The sequence below is a fragment of the Canis lupus genome, chromosome 20 (genome assembly GCF_011100685.1).
Source record: "Canis lupus familiaris isolate Mischka breed German Shepherd chromosome 20, alternate assembly UU_Cfam_GSD_1.0, whole genome shotgun sequence".
NCBI lineage: Eukaryota > Metazoa > Chordata > Mammalia > Carnivora > Canidae > Canis > Canis lupus.
This window is the reverse complement of record NC_049241.1, coordinates 10408202-10428685: the sequence shown is the minus strand read 5'-3', so window position 1 is coordinate 10428685 and position 20484 is coordinate 10408202. Positions and strand designations below refer to the sequence as shown.

Here is a 20484-nt window from a genome sequence, read left to right as displayed (position 1 = left end):
ATCGTTCTAGGTTTTGTTAACTACTGGAGAAAAACTGTACCACTGAGTTAAATATCCAGAATAACAGCTCATACCAATGGTGTCTTGTATTTTTTTCATAACACTGTCACTTTCAAATGTACTAATTTATGGACTCATTTTATTTGTTGCTATCCCCTTTTGGTATTCATTTTGTATCCATTCTTTCAGAGTGTCAGGTCTAGGATGATAGGATTTTTGTCTGTTTTATCTTCATTATTATATTTATCATAGGTTTCAGCTATGGGGGGAGGGGGGATGCAAGGTATTTTGATACTATTTTTAAAAATCCTGCTTTGCAAGTAATTTTGAAAAAATGTTAATAAATACATGTTTAAGATTTTTTGAATAACTCATAGCAGTTATTAATGAGGACATCAAGTAGATATTACAGCTAATTCATAGGAGAAATTAAACAAGGACAAATTTATATGGAATAAAGAAAAGCTGAAATGAATGTTTAAGTAAACACAAAATTGGCTTTTGCTACTAGGTTGGGACAGAGAAATTAGTTTGACTCCTAGACATACTGAACAAAGTTGATATCTATAGACAAGAATTATTTAGCATTACTATGAATTAACTACAAATTATAGAGTACAAAAGAGCTCAAAGTCAATGAAAGTTCAAATCAAATATTCTAGAAGGGCTTGCTCTAAAAAAAATGCCTAGTTTTCCAATAGAGACACTTATTAATTATGCACTTATTCCCAATTTTCTTATAATCCTACCTCCTTCTGACCATAAGTAATCTCAAAAATAAGATCATTCTTGATTGTAAAATAAGACTGGTCTCATGAGGCTTGGCCTAGTTATTTATATAGGTGCAGCAAGTGTTAATTTGTTATCTAGGACAGCCTAACTTTGCTTTGCTGGAAATTTTCATAAGAAATCTCATATCAGACTTTTGAAGGCTATCATTTGGCATTCAGAGGCTAGGAAGTCAAGCCCAAGAAACTCTTCCAGATTTCCCCTGCAGTATCTAGATATTTGGTTAAGTTTTTCTCTTCTCAGATTTTTCAAATTACTTCAATATTCTTGGCTTCCCAGGGTATGGCATTCCTTACCACCTGTTACCTGAGACCCCATAAATCCAGGTGCCAGAAGAGTTTTCTATAAAAGTCATTCTCAAATGTGGTTTGCTATACCTGATTAGATGAATATCATCCTCAAATATGATACACCAGGCAAGTCTTCTGTTACATAACCAATATTTCCTATTCTGGTTTTAAAAAAAAGGGAGGGGGGATGGACTCTTATTGAATCTATGCAAATAACTACACAGCCATATTAAGTAAGGAGATTCAAAAGAGTTTCTGAGTGGGGGGGGTGAAGGGGGGCAGGAGAGTCAGTAAAAAAATGAAGAGGATAGCATTTGTAAATATTTTATTTCAGTTTTAAAAAGCAGAACCTACCAAATAGTTATGAGTTACAGATAGGTTAGAAGGAGAAGAGTCTCCTTATCTATTCATACTAGGATATTAAGCCACATCAACAGTATTGCTAACAAATAAATAAAATTACCCTCATTAGTTCATTGAGCCCTACATAATTAATTCTTGTTCCATTTGGACTCTTGGGAGCAGTTTCATGAAGCTGTCTTTTTTTGACTAAAAAGAGTGTGGGAAATCCTGGTATGGTCTAAAAGTTGTCCAAACCATGCCATCTAAATTGGCTACAATCCTTTATGTTAGGGCTCTGAGAGGGTCTGTATCTGATTGCAAAGCCTTGAGGGAAGAGACAGAGTAAAACAGAGAGAGTTATGGTGGCTGCGTTTAATTTATTACTGGCCATTTTCAAATGTGAAATGTCTGATGAGAGTTCACATCAAGTATAATTCAATGACAAGGAAATTTGGTTGTTTCTGTGGCATGCAAAACCAGATAACAAAGACAATCCAAAAAATGTTTTAGACAAAATGTCTCTAAGAATAATGATTAACACTTCTTTCAAAGGTAGGGGATGTTATATAAAATTTATAGAACTTCATGACCAACAGCTTTACATACAAGTGAAATCTTAGTGAATAACATATAATAATCTAGAGGCATAGCATATATAGTATACCAATAGCATACCAAGAATATGGCAAAAATGTCTTAAGTCATTGTATAGGCTCTAGATATCTGCATCTTTATAAAACTGCATAGGTAAGGCTGATGTGTACCCCTATTTGAAATCCGTTGTCCTAGAAAATTGTAGATTTAAGTAAAAGGAGTGGTTTTGGCCAAGTACATTTTACATTTTAATAATTTAAAATTATGGCTAATGCTCTACCAGGCTTCAGCAAACTTATTTTGTAAAAGGCCAATTGGTACATCTTTTTGGTTGATAGGAAGTAAGGTCTCTGCCACAACTACTCAACTCTGCTATTGCAGTGTAAAACAACCATAGACAATACATAAACTAATGGGCTTGTCTGTGTTCCAATAAAGCTTTATTTATAGAAACAGGTAGTGGGCCATATTGGGCTGGTGTGCTCACCATATGGCTGCACTATACTATTATTGTCTGCTATCATCAGAGCAAGCATAACCAGGAGTCTGAGAAACAGAAACACACCATGCACAGTGAGGACACTGACAAATTTCTAGGAATTTTCCATATAGCATATAATTTCTTAATATTTATAACATCTACCATATAAAAATTTAATCTAGAGAAGGCTCAGCACCTCTTCTATTTTGACTTTTCCCATGCAACCCCATAAATAGAAACATAGCAAATGAAATTAATCACTTCTAGTTTCTCTCTTTCTGTAAGGTCTAAGAACAAATCTATGATTCCAGGGGTCCTCTCTGTGAAATCTTTTTTTTTTTTTTTTAATTTTATTTATTTATGATAGTCACAGAGAGAGAGAGAGAGAGAGACAGAGAGAGAGAGAGACAGAGACACAGGCAGAGGGAGAAGCAGGCTCCATGCACCGGGAGCCCGACGTGGGATTCGATCCCGGGTCTCCAGGATCGCGCCCTGGGCCAAAGGCAGGCGCCAAACCGCTGCGCCACCCAGGGTTCCCCTCTCTCTGTGAAATCTTAATGAGAGTTTTAGCGATAAAAGATATCCTGAATGTTTTCTTTTTTTTAAGATTTTATTTATTTATTCATGATAGACACAGAGAGGAGAGAGAGAGAGTCAGAGACACAGGCAGAGGGAGAAGCAGGCTCCATGCAGGGAGCCCAATGTGGGACTCGATCCGGGGTCTCCAAGATCACACCCTGGGCTGAAGGCAGTGCCACCCAGGCTGCCCCTGAATGTTTTATTATTTCTTATTAATTAAGAATTTAATTAAGAATTTCCGTTGAGAAAGGCAAAAAAAAAAAAAATCAAAGGTGATTTAGACTCAAGATGTGACAGTAGGACATAAGAATAAGCATAAGAAGTAATACAATTGTAAAGAACTTTGGCCTTTTAATAAGTGATTCTTCTTAAGGGCATAATAACATTAAACCGAAGTTTATCTGGTAAAGCAATACCTTTGTTACCTAAACAGATTACACAGGAAAATTTAATTCTTCATATTGCAGCTGAGGTAATTAATTAGTAAATTAATATAATAAGTCCATCAATATTGAAGCTTGGCTGATACTTGCTCACATTTTACAGTTTCTCAGATTCAGGTATTCTAACCAAGACAAGTAAATTTCATTCTCAGAGTTGTGTCTGTCATGCTCTTTGATGTTCTGGAACAAATTGACTATTTTAGAACAGATCTCAGGGGTCTACAAGGTCAGAATTAACTTTATACTCTTACTAAAATGTTTTAACGTACAATGTGTTCATTTTTGTCATCTTCATATGAATCATTACATAAGCATTGTAAAACTAGTTCCCTTTACCTTTCCACTATGGTAAATACTGATCGTTACAACTTACAAATAAACTCTCCTTGGAGTCCTTAATAGGTTCTAAGAATGTAGGAATGTAAGGTGTGTAAAGAGCAGAAAGGAGGCAAATACAAGAGGAACAAAAGAAACCTAATTGCCCACTGCTTTGGTATAAAATATTCTTTTCCTTGAAAAAACACAGAAGCATACACATGGTTTTATTTCCCTGAAACTACTGGTCCTGAGTATAATCTCAAACACTTATAATTTTTAATGGAAATAAGTAGCCAGTATTTCATGGAGAAAACTGGGGTGTAGGTAATTGAGGACTGCCAGCATTTCAACAAGCTCACAGAAATTATTAGCAAACTTAATTCTCTACCACCCCATCCACCCCTCATACAAGTTCTCAAAGTGGCAAAAATGAATACGTATATTTACATGGTCCAAAGATAGAGCTTCTAAGTAAGAAACAAATGTATATGTCAAAAGTACACTATTCTGTTTTAATTAGAAATGATCTAGATATCCGAAACTATGGAGAGGCTAGGAAACAACGTTTTAGTTAGATCGGTAAACAAAATTGAATGTTGGGTGAAACAATACCACACATGTATATAGATGAAGATCTAGTAAACAGGGAGACAGGGAGAAACTGATGACGCGTGGTGGGGGGCTAGAGATTGCTGGAATCATTTGCTTGAGTAGAGGAGAGTAGATGAGCTCTAGAGAGCCAGTGGAAAAGGGGACTGAAGGGGACTGATGTTTCATCTGTATCACCAGGAGGAGGCAGAGTGCATGACAAAGATGTGGGCAGGTGGGTGAATGTGGCCTGGGAGTTGGTGGAAACTTCTTTCTGTTGGCTTCTTGTCTATTAAACAGAAAGCAAGGGCATTGAATGAGTATTGGGAGTAGAGATCTTGAGAATGTAAGGAGAGGGGACAGTGTATGACACAGTCATCTAGAGAGTTGGAATAGATAGGACTAGCAATACGATCTGATATTTAGGTGACATCAGAAAGCCACTTGAAGCTAGAAGCAGTGAATTTAAAGTGAAACCAGCCAACCTGAAAAACCCACTTGAAGAACCTTAACCAAGAAAACTAAAACAAGTGATACCAGGAAGAAATTGGTTCTAAATGTAGCTGTCCCACTTATACCTGGGTATTCATGTCAAATAGATTCCTAGTCCTTTAACTCTTTCTTAGTTGACTTGGTTTTACTTAAAACAGACTCAACTATTGCTGTCCTATGCTTGATGTTTATGTTTTAATTTTTTGGAAAGAGGGGTGGTATGAGTAAACATCTACCTTGCCAAATATAAGGCACTTGCAAGATTTCTTAGCTAACTGTGTTACGCTAAAAGTTTCTTGGATTTTAAGTCTCAATTCTTATAGGATTTTAGTCCCTAGTGGTGGTAGTTATCTTCAGGGATCATTTCTTTAAAAATGTGTAAAGCCGTTCATGAATTGTCTACTGAATAAAGAATTAGCCGTAATAGAGATGCTTTTCAAAGTAATTTGAACCACCACCCCCCGCCTCCAACACACACACCAATTGACATGACAGTCCATTACAAGAATTTCCAATAACCTGCTGACAGTGGTTTCAGCCCAGTCAAATGAAGCAATTACCCTGCAGATGAAACAACCAGATAGGATTTTTTTAATTTCTGCAATGTCATAAGACATTTTCATTTATGTTCTCATTTCTATTAAAACACTGGACTATGGCCATGAAACTACTATTTAGGATTAAATGACCTGCAATATATTTGGGGGGAAATTTTCAGAGTTCAGTGGGTAATTGGCCTAACAAAAAGAAGTACACCAGAAAAATACAAGTCAGCTATTGCAAAGGTGGCAAAATTAATTAGGTAGAAGATATGTCCAAAAGAACCATCTTGGGATTTTGTTTCTTATTTTCATGACTCAGGTCATTACATCTGGCCTATTCTATGGTCCCTATAGCAGTTGAGATTGTAATCTTTCACAGCCTCCAGATAATCCCGAAGGCCACATTTTCCTTAGAGGCTAAAGATATTTTTGTTTTTGTATTTTGGGTTGCCCCTGTAGTTATCACACTATGCATTGGAGTGGAAGATTATAAGCAAAGGAATATGATTAGCTCAGACTTTACATGGATCATCTTTGGTCCACTAAGAAACAAACATCAATAAGAAGATATTTAATATATAGTAGTAGTTTTTTGTTCACTAGATACAGTTGAGCCCATGGAGTGTATTATCAAGCCTCAAATATCTATACACAAAGCAGTCTTAGAGAATATGTAGAATTGACTTATACATTCCCTCATAAGTCATAATCAATTTAATTCTACAAATGTATGTGAACACACCGAGCCTTGCACACTAAAGTTTGCTGAGCCTCATATTTCTCATTTATGAAGTAGAGATGCTAATACTACTTATCTTAGATCGTTTTGAGGATTAAATGAAACACATCATGTCCTGGGAACAGTACTTGACCAATAGTGATCAGTAATTATTATTAAAATACTATTGCCTTATTGTATATATCAGGATCCCTGACATTTGATAGAGAATGGTGGGAATGAGAACAATGAGCTATGATACATTGATGAATGAGTTACTGGTGGTGAGGAGGAAACATGGAATTTAGGAAGGAAACATGAGGATGAAAAAAATCCCAATAGGAAGAGGAAATGGCCTCCTCCAAAGTATGTTTGTAATCCCTCTTTCCTTCTGGTCTCCATTGCTAGCATCTCCATCCTTCCTTGCCATTATGACTGTCTCCGGATTGTTTTTTTTTTTTTTTTAAACTTCTGTTCTTTTTTAATGTGAAGGATTATGTTTTTACCCAATTCAAACTTTCAACAGTTTGCATCCACTACTCTGTATAGGAACCTTAAAATGTAAAAGAACCACATGGTATAGTCCTTGCCTCTATTCTGACCAAGCTCATCTATTGTATTGTCTTTCTTGCCAAGCTTCTTCTTCCTATTCTTAGAACACATGATGCTCAACCCTATTGTACTTTACTTCTGTATGACCTCCTGAACAGTACAGAATCCTCTTTCTTCACCTCTCAGACCTCTGGCCTGAGCACAAAAGCCACCTCCTCAGAGAAGCCCTCCATGAATGGCTCTCCTTCCATGGTCATTGCCTCCCAGGTCCCTGTAGATACATTGTTATGGTTAGTCAGTTGCATAGGATTCATCAGTGGATGAAATTGTGTTTGGTTATGTGGACTCTGGCCATCGGACTCAATTACCACCTATATAATAGGTCCACTTGAATCATCCAAGCTCAGGAGACTGATGTACAGCAAATGAAATAGCAGACTATTAGTTCGCAATGTCAAACAGAACTGCCATTGGAGCCAGCATATCTAGTTCAGCATAGCTAATATGTCCCTCTCTCCTATGGTTAGCTAAATAATGGTGGGAGTCATATGGATAAGTGGTTAAGGGCTTTAGGAAAATTAATTTAGTAACTCTCTCCTCAGGATGCTCTTGCCAGAAGAACCAGATATATCAGCATCGGGCAATTAGAAGGTACTTTGCCTAAGTGCTTTGCCTGACAGACCAAACCTCTTTCTCATTCTTACTTTGGTCTTGTAAGACTTCTTGAACTTTAATTTTCTGGGAAAGGGGCACTCTATTTAAAGGTGCCTTTGCATCTTCTGACCCCCTATTATTGACTTACAGATGAAAGAGAAGCACCTTTTTTTTTAGGTATAGTAATGAGAGAGGGCTCTATATCCCCCCAGATAATGATAATGTTTGGATAATGGAAAATGCTAATAACCTATAAGAAGAGGTTTTTGAGAAGGCAAGTGATGTGATTGAATGTGTAACATACTTGAGAGTGGTGGTGGTGAAGCAGAGGAATAGAAAGAAAGGTCTGTTGATTGCCACACCAGGGCAGTGTAAACAACAACTAACCTCTTCCCCCACTCCAGCACTCCTTGTAACCACTCTGTAGGTAAAGGGGTTGTAGGCATTTTGCAGATGAGGAAACTGAGCCTTAGGGAGGTGTTCCAAGGTTCCAAAGCCAGGATTTGGAGAAACAGGTCTGTTGAGAACAGTTTTTCAACCTAACCTACATATTGTAATCACAGCTAATAAGCTGGCAAGTCAGCCAAGAGGATAGAGAAATTAGGAAAGAGGCCAGAGAGAAATAAAAGTTGCTATATACTTAATGCAGTTGGAAGGGGTCTTTGTGATTATCAAGGCCAAGCCTTCCAATGACTGGAAATGGAAATCGAATCTCAAAGGACTAGAACAGTTGCGTTCTTGCTTGTGAATTCACAGCCATGTACTGAAAACACTGGCATCATGTGGGAGCACTGCAGAAATATAGAATCTCAGACCTAGTGAATCAGAATCTGCATTCTAACAAGATACGCAGGGGATATGCATATACTCATTAAAGGTAGAAGACTATAGCTCTGTGAGGCTACTCTTGCAAAGAGAAGTCTGGAGATGTGGAACATTGAAGTTAATTCAAAGTTTGATGGTGCATATCATAAATTAGTAAAAACAACAACAACAGGGATCCCTGGGTGGTGCAGCGGTTTAGCGCCTGCCTTTGGCCCAGGGCGCGATCCTGGAGACCCGGGATTGAATCCCACGTCGGGCTCTCGGTGCATGGAGCCTGCTTCTCCCTCTGCCTATGTCTCTGCCTCTCTCTCTCTGTGACTATCATAAATAAATAAAAATTTAAAAAAAAAAAAACAACAACAACAACAACAACAAAACCCACTATGGACAATTTTTTAATAGAAATTCACAGTGCTCATGAGGAATATTGTGGAAAGAACTTTGGACTGAAAAGTAATAGTCTGGAATTTTAGTCCTAATTTTGTCATCTTAAAGTGCCTTGCCCTATTTTGGATGCACTCCTTTTTCTGTGTGGCTTTTCTAGATCTCATCATAGATCCTTCTGAAAATCTTGAATTGTAGTTCTATATTGATGGCATTAATAATACAGCATGGTAAAATGGTTAAAGACTAGCATTACAGAGCCTGGACTCCAGAGCCAGAATTCACAGGCCCTTGCTAACTCCACACCTTTGGGCTATATACCCTTAGTTAGGTTTCTTTAACCTCTTCTCAGTTTCTTCATCTCTAAAATAGGCATAAAAACAACAGTAGCTACTTTCTTGAGTTTATTTTCAGAATTAAATTGAGATAATATTTGTAAAGTGTTTAAAACCACTGAACAATATGCATTTCATATGTCAGGCCCTGGGCTAAGATATGCAGCAAAGAAGAATCCCTGCTTTTGAGAAGAGAAATGTGGATTGAAACTGCTGGCAACTGTTGGAATCAGGGTGGGTCTGGATTTAAGTGAGTGGCCAAGTTCAAAAGGATCATAGAAAAACTAAGCTCTAATTCAGGGAGGAAATGGGATATATTTAACTTGGAGAAAATAAGACAGCTACATTGGACATAACAGCCATCTTAAAATATACAGTGGGGCTGTCCTGGAGTAAAGGCTCAGATGTCTCCATGTGGCATCAAAAGGCAAAATTAAGAGGGAAGATAGAAGAGATTTTGGATGGATGACTACTAAAGATTGGGGAAATAGCCATTCGTATTTGCTGATACCTGGACAGGCTTGGGTTTAGAGGAGAGATTAATTTATTGGGTAGCAAGAAAGAATTCTTAAAGACAACTTCTGTAAAACTGCATGAATTTGAATTAGTTTGTGGAGAGGCCCAATTAGATGCAGTAGAAGATCCATTGCTTATCTTTAAGGAGACAGATTTCATTTCTTTCAAATATGCACAGTAACTTGAACCAATTACTCTTTCAGAGTAAATTAATGAGCTGCTTTAATGAACAGATAATATGAACATATAATTATCAGCAACGTGAATATATAATTAGTGTTTCTAAGTCTTTAACATATTTATGTGATGTAAAGACCTTAAAAACAATCTCCCAGTGTATTTACCCTCTCAGTTCGCCTGGGAAATACTCTTCATCTGCTGAGTTAAATTCTTCCGGTTTCACTTAATCTGAACAAATGGGGATTTGGAATCTGTAACTACCAGATTAATGAGATCTCGCTTAGATAGTAAAGGTAGAGATAGTGAAGTGTTGTGTTGACCAATAAAAGATTTGTTTCCACTGTTGCCCTATAACTGCTGGATAAGGCTCAGTCTATGCATTCAGCATTCCAACCATAACATACATATGTCCAGCATATTTCAACAAGATTCAATTATAGCTGACAAAACATTTGTAAAAGCGGCTAAATTTCAGCCCAGATGGTGATGGGCATTTGAGGAAAACTCTAAATATGTGGCATTATTCATCCCTGACACTCAGAATATAAACATGAGGCAACCACCTCTCAGGGCAGAGACGTGGAGAAGGAAATGTCCACATCTTCTGAATGTACAAACAGAGTTGCTGTTTTTCCCTGGAAGTTGAAGAATATTTACAATTTAACAAGAGATAACATCTTTCAGCATTCCCCCAAACACATAGGGCATGTGTTTGGGAAAAAGGTGATCTGGGCCCTGGTTTGCTTTCTATAACCACTTCTAAATGAGCTATCATGCAATAGCATGATCTAAGCTAATTCAAAAGACAGTGATAGTAGGTCTCAACTTCTGACATCAGGGCCTCATGTTTGGTATTTTTACTGATATTCCTAGTATGCATAATTAAGTCCTGGAAGAGGGAAAGCTGGGGGAAACTTATTATTATATTAGAAGTTCTGGTAATACTGCTATTCAACTTGTGGAAACATGTATTAAATCAACTAGTTGATGAATTAATTTAAATAAAGTACCTGAATAATACAAGGATATCTCAGTGAATTTTTCCCCATTCTCACTTTCAGTTTATACTGAGACTCAAGTTTAAATAACTAAAATGTCTCAGTGAATCTCTTATTTTATTTTTAATTTTCTCTTTTTGGTTATTTTCTTCTGACACATCTTCTAATCTTTTGAGCTCTGCCCTAATCTGCCATTAAATCTATGCATTAAATTCTGAATTACTTTTTTTTAACCATCATTTTCAATCTTGTTACCTTGAATACCTAATAATGAATACCTGCTGACTATTATATAGGAGAAACTGAACAGATAATTTGATGTAATAGAAAAGATTGACTTTTGCTTCTAAGCGAGTCTAAGCCAATCTCTGTGAGGACTGGTATATTTCTAGATAGTCCTTATTCCTAGCTTATGACCCTTTGAGGTCTCAAACCAAAGCTTGGATGAATATGAAGTTTTCTAGAATAAGCAGGTGGCTTTGGAGAAATACAAAATAAAAAAGAAGGCAAAACAAAACAAAACAAAAAATCCTTACAAAGTACAAGGATTACTTTTTATCTTCTTTCTTAGGATCTTCTTCCTACAATTCTTCAAGGTCTTCTTTTAAGACCTTGAAATAGATTAGAGAGAGAGAGAGAGAGAGAGAGATTTTCAATTTTCCTCAGTTTTTCCAGGTGTTCTTATTGGGAAGTTGATCTGAAATACCTACTATGCCATTAACAGAAGTGTCTTGAAATCCAATTTTTAATGATATTTTATTCAGATACTACTTTACTTAAAAGTCAAACACAAAATATTTATTATGATAAAATGCAATGTCTTATGCTAACAGACTTTGGCAACATTTTGCACAATATTTGAAGCTTCTAAAATGAGAAGCATTGGGCTCTTTCAACGCTAGATGCACCCCTTCACCACCAAAATAAAATGTATGTTGCATCTGATTTAAGCACACTACGATAATATCGCTACTCAGCAAAACTTTCAATAGGTGTATCAGGAACCAGCTAATGTCCCCATCCTCTATGTAGATACCCTTCATGACTCCATATATACTGAGTTTTCCTGCTATCATACTCCAGTGCTCATTATCTTCTAAGCTATGTGTTTATTTTCTGTATGACATGCTTTCCTTACCACATGTGGAGAGTTGGTTTCTCCTATGTATTTATAATAAGCTTCTTAAGCAAGGAACCCAAAATCTGTGGATTCTAACAATGGAAAACCCTGAAGTTACTGAAGAAAAGCACCAATTAATTTAGAAGCCCTGCCATAGGCAATAGGTTTACTTCTGTTTTAATTGCTGTAATTAATGACTTCAGAAAGAAAAACTTAAAGGATGCCTTAATGAATCAAGAGATAGGCTTTGGAGAGGAAGAAGATTATCAGTCCCAAATTAATGTATGTAATTCTGGTAGGATTGTTTAAACCAATTCTAAAGGTAATACAGGAGAAAAATAAATAATAAAGACAAGTTTAGAAAAGTAGTATTGGTGGCTTACCCTATCACATGGCAAGATATCTATCAAGGCTAACATAATTAAAGTATTGTGGTATTGTTATAAGGGTGGATAAATAACTCAGTAGAACATAATAAAGAGTACAGAAACAAACTCCTGTATATGGGAATTTGCTTTATAATACAAGTGTCATTGCAAATCATGAACTTAAGATGTTCTGCTCAATGCATAATGTGAAATGAGCTGGATATTCTTCACGGAAGGAAAAAATATTTCAACCTATATTTCACATCTTGCACAAAAAGGAAACCGTAGATAAAGAAAATAGCTAAAATTAAAAAGAAAAACATCTATAAATATAAATTCAAAAAATATTAGAATTGGAAGAGCTTTCTAAGATTGGTAACCCAGAAACAATAAAGCAAAAGAATGATAGAATGGATGAAAACTTTATTAGCAAACAAAAGAACAAGAAAATATAAAGGATTCCTGCAAGTAAGGAAAACAAAATAAGTCAAGGAGAAAGAAAAAAGTAAATCAGAAAAACAATGTCTATGACTTAGACAGGGCTGATAAAGTCATGTGAAGAAATGACAGAGGAAAAACAACAAGACACTATATTACCAGAGATAGGAAAACGTTTAGAAGAGATTTTGGGGAGTCTCCATGGCAAGCAATTCCAGATGTTCACCCTTGATTAGAGAATAAGGATTTGTTTTTCAGTAAATCAAACTACTTCAATCCAGTGATAAATACCTTAGGACAACATGTTGGATGCAGGGGGAGAGAGGGTTCCAAATGCCTGTCCTGTGTTGTTGTCCCTGGATATAACTCCTGGGCAAATCATTTAACCCATCTTGTACCTTAGTATTCTTACATGCGAAGTGAGGGTGGCAGGGTAGGAATGCCTATAGCACAGAATTGTTAAAGAGAAGAATAGATAATGCCTAGCTCAGTGGCAGGCACACAGCAAATGCATAATAACTATTGCCTGATACAGTTTTTACTTTCATTCCTTCATTTTGAGTCAGGAATCAAAACCCATATCAAGGAGCTGGAGGTGATCTTGGGTAATTCACTAACCTTTCTGGCCTCAGTTTCCTCATTTGTAAATTGGAGAAATAATAGTGCTTACATGGTAGGGTTGGTATGGCTATTCAATGAATTAATACGTAGAATGCACATTTGCCTTTGGAACTTGTGTGGTATACATTAAGTGCCATTTAAGTGTTTGTTAAAAGGGTACTACTGGGTCTACCTCACCAAAAATACCTTTGGCAATCAACGCTGTTCTTAAATGTCAGAAGGAACATTTGGGAAATGTGACCACTTTTAAAGTGATCTGAAAATAATGTGGTGTTTTTTGTTTCCTCTTCCTTTAGTTCATGTAAGCCTAAATAGTTAATTTTCTCTTGCCAACTGTGACTTAATTTTCTTTTATTTTTTAAATATTTTATTTATTTATTCATGAAAGACATAGAGAGATAAAGGTAGAGATATAGGCAGAGGGAGAAGCAGGCTCCAGGCAGGGAGCCTGATGTGGGACTTGATCCTGAGACCGCGGGATCACACCTTAACCAGGGGCAGGTGCTTAACCGCTGAGCTAGCCAGGTGTCCCGCCAACTATGACTTTAAAGAACCCAGTTAAATATCACACATAGAGTAAGAGCAGACTCTATTGAATTGTGTTCGGATGAACATGGCTTTAAAAAGCCTATTTTGACTGTATGTAAATCAGAATCCCCTGCATGACAAACCAGCACAAAGACATATCTCTTTCACAGAAGCTGTCAGGCAACTGATCAACCCACTTACTCGTTTAAGAAAACACACCTTGAAGGGTACTAATTACAGTGGGCTGGACATGTCAGCAATGGCTTCCTAATAATAATGCAGAAAAGCCATTTGAAGATCCAGTTCTCTTGGCCATAGGTATCCATCTGCAAGCAGAAATTGTCCACTTCCACTCCCTCAGGAAAATGCAAATCTGTAGTGAGTATTGCTTTATCAAAGTCTTTATCAGCTGAGGTCCAGGGATCAAAAAAAAAAGGAATCATTTTTAGAAGACAGCCATATCTTTGTCTTGAGAGTATGTGGGCAATTTTGCCTTTGACCATAATGCTAGAGAAGACAATAACTAGACACAGATGAGAGAGGTGGAAAAAACCCTGGGATGTTCAGGAAATGAGATGCGCCAGGCTTATTTTAGTCTGCCCACTTTGCAAATATGTGTCACTGAATGCTATCATCCTTAATGAAGATAATTAAATGTAATTTGAAGACAAGTTTCTCCTCACTAGTGGTGGCACAGCTTCTGCTAATAATTTAGGTTATCAAGGTAATGTGAAGACTAAATTGGCCCTAAATGATGAAATTGAGGAATTGGGATATTACTCAAATGTCAGGTGTCAATAAAAGTCTACACTGGAGAATATAATGGCTCTAAGTCATTGTGTGGGCACCTATGTGAGAAAAATGCATGGATCTCAGGAAAATATTGGCCTTTGCATAGAAAGATCTGCCTCATCTCAGTAGGTTGAGTGAAGCCCAAAAGCAAAACATGAAGGATCTATTTACTAAACAGTATGACTTGAGTTAGTTCAGTTTTGGAATCAAATAAAAGTTTCAGAGATGCTTTCAAAAGTTGCTGAGAGGGGGATCCCTGGGTGGCTCAGCAGTTTAGCATCTGCCTTCGGCCCATGGTGTGGTCTTGGAGGCCCAGGATCGAATCCCACGTCGGGATCCGTACATGGAGCCTACTCTCTCTCTCTCTCTCTCTCTCTCTCTCTCTCTCTCTCTCTCCTTCATGGATAAATAAATAAAATCTTTAAAAAAAAGTTGCTGAGAAAGGGTCCTCAAGGATCATTGTCATCTGCTGTGTTGTCCATATGTCCTCTGAGAAGTACAGTAAAACATGGAAATTATCCAGGAAGCTCTTTTTAAGGAAGCATAACTAACCATGGAACATGTGTCTACATATGGCAGGATTGGGTATGTGGAGGGATTACTCAAGCTAGATTTAAAGAGTACAACTTCTAATCAGAAAGTTCTCCCTCAGAACAGGTGGCCTGGAGTCCTAGGCTAATGCTGTGTTTTGTAAACAGTCTCATGACATTTTATGTCTTCTGTTCTAAAAGTTCACCTTGCTCAGCATTCATCACTTCTGGCTTCTGGTGGTCCATGATGAGTGAGACAGCCACTGGCAAAATGTCTCAGCCATCCAATGCCATTTATTTTTAATTCTGCCTTTACCCTCTTCTAGAAATGGCAGCCAACTGAATATAAACCACAAAGACCTCCTACTGTAGAGGCTTTCTTCTAATCTCATTCCCCACTCCCCTTACTTGCCTGGCCTCTGCAGGGAGCTGAGTATTTATCACTAGAAGGAAGAAATGCAAAAGGAGAGAGACTTTTGACATCATTAAGAGAGTTTAGGACTGAAAAAAAAAAAATTACAAGCCTGTTGCTTCTAGAGTTGCCAGGTTTAGCAAATAAAAATACATGACACCCAGTTAAATATGAATATTAGTTAAATTGAATCATTTTTGGTATAAAATATGTATTATTTGGGAACACTCATATTAAAAATGCCTCTGTTGTTTATCTGGAATTTAAATCTAAGTAGATGGCTTCTGTTTCTTCATCTGGCAACTCTGTTTGCCCAGCTAAATACAACACCTTTGGGGGAAAGAAGGTGATGTTCAGGATTTCAGACACATGAGGTATTAAGTGACTGTCTCAATGAACTATTACGACTTAAAACTACAGTTTGTTTTCAGAAACAAAACTGCAGGAAATGAATAGAATGGCAAATACTCTTGGTTTATATTTACAGCATACCAGGCAGTACAGTGGCATTTAGGCCCAGTGCTCATATTACATATATATGCTACACATAAATATATATATATATGTGGTTTTATTTCAAAAACGACTTTGATATGCTGGTGGAGGAATGTAGCATGTTACCCTTCTCTTCATTTTTATAGCCAGTTACAGAGTACAGAAATTGCTTTAAAATGACCCAAATTGCAACTTACCATTTAGCAACTCCTATTCGGGAATAGCAGAGTCCATGTCCTTGCCTGTTAGGTTCTGGCAGCCTTGTCCAGAATTTCAATGGTGTACTTTTGTTTTTTTCCCAGGAGCGGATCAGATCCTAGTAGCAAAATTACAGAAAGTAATATTCTGACACAAGGGGGTGGGGAGAAAGCCCATATTAAAAGAGGAGGTGAACATTAATTTCAAGACTGTCACAGTTTTAGCCCAACACACAATTTTTATCTCCCCCTTCTTATATTGTAGAAAAAGAGACATGTTTCCCCACCCCCACAGTGAATTCATATCTATTTTTATGGACTGCAATAACTCCCTAATTGAACATAAATATGAGGGATCTGGGAATGATTGGAACTTGGCAAACATTAAGTGAAATGACAGACTTCTTATAATGACATTAGTTTGGAACGAGGAGCTCCACATTGCATTCTGGAGTGACCACATCCCCATTTAGCAATAATCATAAATGTATACTGCAGAGAGCTGTGAATTTGATGGGCTCAAAAGTAAAGCTATCCTTGTTTTAGGAATTATGACAAAGCCATTGGTTTCCATGGCTACTATTTGTTCTAATTGTGATACATTAGTAACAACAAGAATTGGATGGTTCAAGTCATTTAGTTAATTAAACAGAAACTTGGACTCTGCCAAAAGAATTATGGATGAAATTAGCATCCACTGGAATGCACCTGTAAAATGTGTATTGCATGAGTTTCATCAGCTTAGGGTGAGAGGGAACGGAAGTGCTTGTGTATTTTAAATATGTCTTTCTTAGCCTTATCCCATTACAAGACTCATAATTTATTTTTAAAATATGTTCTCAAATGAAATACAACAGCATTGATCAATGAAACGTGTTTTTTGTTGCTGTTCATATCAGGAAAATATGTGAGATGTCACATGGAGGGAGGCAGTAGCTCACAGCAATTACAGAAAATGATGAAACCACAGAGTCTCCACTAACACACTGAGCTCCTGAAAATAAGAGTCTGTAATGGAAAAAGCTGACATAAGAGTAACTGTGGCATCCTGGCTATGTTTTGATATCACTGAAAGCCTGGCAGGCTCTTCGCAAAGAGAAGCAAGAACATGATAGATTGGACTGAGATAAAGTAGGATGGGGTTGTTAAATTCTGCTTATGAATCTGGGGAAATGCTAGAACAACAGCTCTCTCCTCATCAGACATCGTAAATATTTGTCTGTATCGCTCTTACTATTCTCTGTCCTGGAAAGAAGGTGATATGATCTCCATTTTTCAGTTAGAATTAAAGTTTGGAGAGGTAAAATGATTTGCCCCAAATCACTAAGCCAGGGCCATTCTTGTCCTAAAGACTGTAGAACAGAGCTTCATAAATAGCTCAGGGATGGATTTTTAGTGTGTCAGTTTGTTAAGTCATTCAGCAAACATAATTATTAAGCACCCACTCTGTGGTAGGCATGTGGGATAAAAAAGTGAGTAAAATCTTGCCATGAAACTTCCCTTCCCATATCATCCTACCTATGCCATGTTGCCCTTTCTTTCAAAATGCATCAGACCACCTTGACTTTAAACAAACGTGTTCACTGCCTGTACATTGCAAAGATATCAGTTGAATGGATATACATAGTGAAAAAGATATGCCAATGAATGAAATAGTTTTTAAAACTGTGGTCTGGTGAGGGAGACAGCCATTCCTTTTTTTTTTTTTTAAGATTTATTTATTTTAGAAATAGAGACTGGGGGAAGAACAGAGGGAGAGAATCCTCAAGCAGACTCCCCCACTGAGCATGGAGATTGATGGGGAGCTTGATCACAGTACCCTGAGATCAAGACCTGAGCTGAAATCAAGAGTCGGACACTTGACTGAGCTACCCAGATGCACCAGGAGGCAACCATTATTTAAGTAATCTCACAAATAAGTGGGAAATTGCAACAATGATTAGTGCTTTGGGAAAGGATATTGTGCTATGGGGCACAGACTAGGGTGAAAATGCTCCTGTTTCAAGCAAGGATGGAGCTGATATCTGAAGAAGACTTGGCCAGGGTTCAGTATGACAGGCAGTATTACAACTACTACAGGCATTATGGGAGCCTGCAGCACAGAGTCTATAAGACTATCATCCTGGTGTTTGATGCTAGAACTGGGAGCCCACAAAGCAGGAACTTGAAGAGGGAAGAAGGATGTAAAATGGGAGAGAACAAGGACAAGCTAGAGCCTTTAAAGGCCAACTGAAACCTGTGTCAGTGTGTGCTGTCTCTGACCTGATGCTGCATCATCCGAGCTAAAAATACAAACACACCTGCCCATGGGTCAAAGAAGCTAAAGAAGGATCCAGGAAAAAGTGGGGTGGGTGTAGGTTCAGAAGATAATTTTGGACAGTTAGGAATGGTGTCGTTTCACTTCTGTCTGCCAGCGTTTGGCAGACAAAAGTGAATCAGGCTCCCACATAGAAAGTTGATCAATTTCAATCAAGACTGGTTTGGCTAGAATTTGACTTTGTCAGACTGTCTTAGGGGACAGTGGAAGGAGCATCCATGGGCCCAGTTTATCAGATTGCGGTTAGAATCTTGGCACAAGTCACTACCACCCTTTGGGCTTCAGTCCTTTATAATATAGAGGTGATGTTAGTAGCTGGAGAGTCCGAGTTGTTTGAAGGGAGGCCTGTCTTGGATTCCCCACATATTTACATGAGTATTCAAACACAAAGCATTTCATCAAGAATGGTACACTCTCAAGGTAGGAGAGTGGGCAGGCCCAGAGGTGGCAACTGCATTGGGGTTAGGGGTGTTTTTCTTTTTATGTTTGCATAGGTTATGGGTTATAGCTAGGGCCGACTCGAACGGAGGTTGTTTCCAGTCATTGAAGGGACTCCTCCCAACAGTTGGGAAGCCGAGTTTTGGGACTTAGGAGGTTCTTTCAGACCTGTCTTGGCCATCTTCCCACATGGGGGTGTGCACTGGGGGTTGAAAGTACAGTGTAAATCTGATATAATGAACTTATAGGTTATTGCAGGACACAGGCTGGAGAGTGTATGCTTGGCACCTGTTGTTCTGGGTCTGATAGCCCCAGGAGATGAAAAACCACAAAACCACTGTTGGCTACCACCCTTGCCTCCAGCTCATATATCTAGCTAACCACCTGCTCTATCACTACTACTCTCTACTTGACGAAGGTTGTTTTGGTGACAGGTATAATAATGATCTAAACAAAGTAACTAGTCTTAGAGGTTACACCCAAACTAAGATATAGAAAGTAAACTATTGATGATTGGTAAGAAGAGAAATAAAGCAAAGTGAGGGATCAGAGTAAAGTTATTGGTGTCTCATATATGGGATGAAGAAGACCTCTCCCAGAAGAAGCTATCTTAGTGGGAGAGATACCATGTGGGCTTAAGGAATTGAGGATTATGACTCTACATAGGAAATCATAATTGTACGAATTTAATACACTCAGGAACTGCGAAACTACAGATTACTTACATTTGGCTTTGTAATAACTATACAGTTACATTTGGATATTAGCACTGTAGCATCTGGTAACACACACATTTCTAATGACATTTTTAAAAAGATTTTTATTTATTTGAGAGAGAGAGAGAGAATGAGAATGGGCAGGGAGAGGGACAGAGGAAGAAGTAGACTCTCCATTGTGCACGGAGCCTGATGCAGAGCTTGCTCTATCCCAGGACCCTGAGTTCATGACCCAAGCTGAAGTCAGATGCCTGACTGAGGTTCCCAAGTGCCCCTCTAATGACACTTCTTAATGAAACCTCTACACTGAGTTCATCAATAATGTTTCTCAAAACTATAGAATCTTAATGTATGGAAAGTTCTAGAACAGATCGTGAACGTTGATACTAAAACTGTCAATTATTTTACCAGTGAGAGTGGGTTCATTCAAAAATAACAGAATTGTAATTGAGCCATATGCAAGGTCTGGCAAAACCATTGATGAATCCAGCAAACAAAGGAGAGGAACATTATTTTATGGAGAAGGATCAAGTTGGAAGAGGTTGTTTTGAATGAAAGTCTACTGGAGAACACAAGAGTTCATGGTGATGATGGTTTCTCACTGGCTGAGTTGTGGGGGTAGTCAATTTCTTGCAGGAGATGCAATGTACATCTTCTTCCTGCTGGGACCTATAATTATGTAATGATTTTTCCCTCTTTTGTTCTGTTGGGTCTGTAATTGATGGTTCTTCCTACAATTGACACTGGGTGGTAAGCATTCCAACTCTGTGTTAGTGAGGTTTCCCTTGACTAATTTTCACAGTGGGTTCTATGAATTTAGCTATTAACAATTATCTCTACTAACTGTGATATAATCTATTGTTTCTGAATCCTTATAAAAATTTAATGAGAA

At 37.7% G+C, this 20484-nt stretch overlaps 1 protein-coding gene and 1 long non-coding RNA gene across 8 annotated transcripts in view; one reads left to right on the top strand and one right to left on the bottom strand.

Annotated features, from left to right (window-relative positions):
- GRM7 (glutamate metabotropic receptor 7) overlaps positions 1-20484 on the top strand; it is an 834441-nt gene that overhangs the window by 706014 nt on the left and 107943 nt on the right. The gene's annotated exons all lie outside the window — the stretch shown is intronic.
- Positions 1-20484, bottom strand: part of LOC111091249 — a 60967-nt gene that overhangs the window by 8121 nt on the left and 32362 nt on the right. For 3 of the 4 annotated variants that reach the window (XR_005374636.1, XR_005374634.1, XR_005374633.1), the window contains one exon: positions 16122-16240. This is a non-coding gene — a long non-coding RNA (uncharacterized LOC111091249). Of the gene's footprint in view, positions 1-13914; positions 14105-16121; positions 16241-20484 lie in introns of all 4 variants that reach the window. The other variant, XR_005374635.1, reaches the window with a different exon arrangement.